At 41.8% G+C, this 4,641-nt stretch overlaps 1 pseudogene; it reads left to right on the forward strand.

Moving 5' to 3' along the window:
- The first annotated feature begins 1,523 nt into the window (after positions 1-1,523).
- Positions 1,524-3,641, forward strand: LOC137223199 (heterogeneous nuclear ribonucleoprotein K pseudogene; annotated as a pseudogene).
- Positions 3,642-4,641: the final 1,000 nt, after the last annotated feature.

Genomic DNA, 4,641 nt, shown 5'->3' on the forward strand with positions numbered 1-4,641 from the left:
GTGCTTTGTAAATATTTCCAGCTCAGTATTTGTGGACTCTTAAAAATTCTGCCCAGTTCTTCTTGACATAAAGAAAATTTATTTAGCTAATTTTGAAACTTCGCATTGACAAAGTTTAAAAAATTTATCTGAATTTGAATGATGAAGATGAGAAATTTTATCAGCTTGTCTAATGAAAGTGGCTGTCAACTTGATAAAACAATTTTCTCCTCACTCACACTATAACTTTACAAATCTCTTTCTCAGTCTTTTTGGACCTGTTTCTTTGTTGATTAGGAAGAATTGCTTTATATAATTTGATGCTGAAAATCTCGTATGGTTTTGAGAAAGAGAAAAGCTGTCCCCAACCTCCAGGGACTGGGCTGGTACTCCCAGCAAGATCTTCATGTTCTTTTTTTGAAATAAACAATTTCACAGAACACTGACATCAGACAAGCTGCTCTGTGACCCTGATGGATCAAGACACGAACAAGGCCACTTCATAACCACAGCTGAACACAGAGTAAATCATGAATGCGGGCTAAGCCACAAAAATGATCAAACATCTGGCTGTGCAGGCTGATCAGCACGCCTGCTGCTTCTTTACTCGTTACAGTTTTAGCCTCGGTCTTGATATCCCTTTGTCTAGGTAAGATTTAATAAGAGACCCAACCATAGAATTGCCCCACTTTCTGACAACATTCAGTCCAGAGCGAAGCCCTGTTTCCTAACCCTCCCCCCAAATCACCTAATGCAAGTCCAAATTTAAAAAGAAGTTCTTCTGAATGAATGCCATTTTCATGAGATACACCCTCCCCAAGATGTGATTTCTCCCTCACACAACGAGCAGCACACACTGCTTGTTCAAACACGGTGGTGTCCCAGTGGAGGGTGTGACACCTCCTTTACTTCACCTATTAGTAATTTCAACTTAACTTGGCTAGAACATTGCAGGTAAACTCGATGTATCCTAATCTAGCTTTCCAGGTTCACATCTCTAATTTACACAGTATTATCTCTCCAGATTTCCTCAATTTTTCAGTATTCTTTTCTTTAGACATGTAATAGGTCAACAATAATTTTGTTAAATGCTTGGCAATCTTCCTCCTTTCCAAGTATTTTAATAAATGTGATATTTATTTATTTACTTATCATAGAAACATAGAAATGCTTATGGAAAGATGACAATCCAGTTTCTGTTTGGCTGGTGCATGTGTTGCCATTTGCTTGTAAGGCATTTTGAAACTCTGAGGTTTCCTCTGAGTCAACTCCCTGCAGGTGAATAAGTAGAAAGGCCTGTGTCAGGGTACTGACATGGGGAAGCCAAACTTCCCAACTGTCAATAAGTGAGGTCAGTGGAGAGACTGAGTAATGCTCCATCTATGTAATTCTTTGAATTCCTAGAGGAAAAGTTCATAGAGGAAATGGTTTTGAACAAAATGAGAAACAATCTTTTCAGTCATGTTTTATTTCTCAACATCATTTCCTGTTCTTAGACTAAAAGGTACCTATGACGGATAACATTTGCTCCAAATTCTCAGAAAATAAAGCTTGTTTTCCTCGGCAGGTGTCATTATCCTCTGTTTCTCTGCTGCATTAACCTCGACGTCTTGCCTACTTCCCGCTTATCTGCGGCCTACAAGCTACTGCAGCACTAAGGTGTCAGTTGGTCCCGCCCAGAACACTTCAGTTCTGCCCTGCAAGGATATATTTAATAACTGATTGGTGTGTCCCTTTAATACAAGAAAATGGAAACTGAACGGCCAGAGGAAGCCTTTCCCAACACCGAAACCAGTGGCGAACTTGGTAAACACCCTGCTGAAGATATGGAAGAGGAACAAGCTTTTAAAAGATCTAGAAACACTGATGAGGTGGTTGAATTACGCATTCTGTTTCAGAGCAGGAATGCTGGGGCAGTGGTTGGAAGAGGAGGCAAGAATATTAAGGCTCTCCATACAGACTGCAATGCCCGTGTTTCAGTCCCAGACAGCAGTGGCCCCGAGCACATACTGAGTATCAGTGCTGATATTGAAACACTTAGAGAAATTCTGAAGAAAATCATCCCTACCTTGGAAGAGGGCCTGCAGTGGCCATCAGCCACGGCAATCAGCCAGCTCCCGCTCGAATCTGATGCTGTGGAATGCTTAAATTACCAACACTATAAAGGACGCAACTTTGACTGCCGAGTTGAGACTGTTGATTCATCAGAGTCTGGCTGGAGGAATTATTGGGGTCAAAGGTGCTAAAATCAAAGAACTTCAAGAGACCACTCAGACAACAATCAAGCTTTTCCAGGAACGTTGTCCTCAATCCACTGACAGAGTAGCTCTTACCGGAGGAAAACCTTTTAAGGTTGTAGAGTGCATAAAGGTCATCCTTGATCTTATATCAGAGTCTCCCATCAAAGGACGTGCTCAGCCATATGATCCCAATTTTTACGATGAAACCTATGATTATGGTGGTTTTACAATGTTTGATGACTGCCGTGGACGTCCCTTGGGATTTCCCATGTGGGCAAGAGGTAGTTTTGACAGAATGCCTCCAGGTTGGGGTGGGCGTCCCATGCCTCCATCCAGAAAAGATTATGATGATATGAGCCCTCGTCGAGGACCTCCTCCTGGACGAGGGGGCTGGGGTGGTGGCAGAGCTCGGAATCTTCTTCTTCCTCCACCACCACCCCTTAGAGGAGGAGAGCTAATGGCCTATGACAGAAGAGGGAGACCTGGAGACCATTATGATGGCATGGTTGGTTTCAGTGCTGATGAAACCTGGGACACTGCAGTAGATACATGGAGCTCATCAGAGTGACAGATGGCTTATGAACCACAGGGTGGCTCTGGACATGATTATCCCTATGCAGGGGGTCGTGGCTCATATGGTGATCTTGGTGGACCTATTATTACTACAAAAGTAACTATTCCCAAATATTTGGCTGGATCGATTATTGGCAAATGTGGTCAGTGGATTAAACAAACCCGTCATGAGTCAGGAGCTTCGATCAAAATTGATGAGCCTTTAGAAGGGTCCGAAGATCGGATCATTACCATTACAGGAACACAGGACCAGATACAGAATGCACAGTATCTGCTGCAGAACAGTGTGAAGAGGTATGCAGATGTTGAAGGATTCTAATGCAAGATATTTTTTTCTTTTTTATAGTGTGAAGCAGTATTCTGGAAAGTTTCTCTAAGACTAGTGAAGAACTGAAGGAGTCCTGCATCTTTTTTTTTTTTTTTTTTAAATCTGCTTCTATTTAAAAAGCCAACATTCCTCTGCTTCATAGGTGCTCTGCGTTTGAGGTGTAGCGAAATCTTTGCAGTTCACCAGGTGAACTGTTTGAGTTCCTTACAAATAGGGTTGGGGGTTGGGGGAGGGTGTGCAAAAACGAACAATGAAATTTTGAAACAGCAGCAGAGTGAGTGAATTTTAATTTCTGTTCATTGTTGGTGGTTTTAAAAAAAAATCCCCCCATGTAATTATTGTGAACACTTTGCTTTGTGGCCACTGTAACATTTGGGGGAGTGGGACAGGGAGGAAAAGTAACAATAGTCCATATGTCCCTGGCATCTATTCAGAGCAGTGTGCAGAATGTAATGCTCTTTTGTAAGAAACGTTTTATGATTTTTAAAATAAATTTAGTGAACCTGTTTTTGGTGGTCATTTCTTTTAAGACTTTTTTTTTAACATCTTTATTGGAGTATAATTGCTTTATAATGGTGTGTTAGTTTCTGCTTTATAACAAAGTGAGTCAGTTATACATATACATATATCCCCATATCCCCTCCCTCTTGCGTCTCCCTCCCTCCCACCCTCCCTATCCCACCCCTCTAGGTGGTCACAAAGCACTGAGCTGATCTCCCTGTGCTATGTGGCTGCTTCCCACTAGCTACCTATTTTACATTTGGTAGTGTATATATGTCCATGCCACTCTCTCACCTCGTCCCAGCTTACCCTTCCCCCTCCCCTTGTCTTCAAGCCCATTTTCTACATCTGCGTCTTTATTCCTGTCCTGCCCCTAGGTTCTTCAGAACCATTTTTTTTAGATGCCATATATATATGTTAGCATACGGTATTTGTTTTTCTCTTTCTGACTTACTTCACTCTGTATGACAGACTCTAGGTCCATCCACCGCACTACAAATAACTTAATTTCGTTTCTTTTTATGGCTGAGTAGTAGTCCATTGTATATATTACCACATCTTCTTTATCCATTCATCTGTGAGACGGTCGGCTGAATTCCCCCCAAACTGCCCCCGATTACTGCTTGGGTCTGGTTATAATTCTATATCTTTTATCCCAGGAAGATGTCCACAAGTAAGCCCTTATTAAAACTATAGCATGTAGAAAGTAAATCCCTCATTTCAAGTCATTTCAAACACCAGAATATACAGTGTTGGTGTCTATTTATCAATGAAGAGCTTTCAGTTGCAGAAAACCTGAGTCAACGGGATTTAAACAATAATGTGGATTTATTGGCTCTTGTAACTGAAAACCAAAGGACGATCCCACATCAGACACGTTTTGGTTAAGAGCTTGGTTCTGTTTCTTCATTCTGGCTTTATCCCCAGCCAGACGTCACCCCACAGTCACAGAGATGCATGGTCACGAAGGGGCGACAGGCTTCCTTGTCCATTTCCAGGGTAGAAAGTGGCACTTCTTAC

The sequence above is a fragment of the Pseudorca crassidens genome, chromosome 4, assembly GCF_039906515.1.
Source record: "Pseudorca crassidens isolate mPseCra1 chromosome 4, mPseCra1.hap1, whole genome shotgun sequence".
Classification (NCBI taxonomy): Eukaryota; Metazoa; Chordata; class Mammalia; order Artiodactyla; family Delphinidae; genus Pseudorca; species Pseudorca crassidens.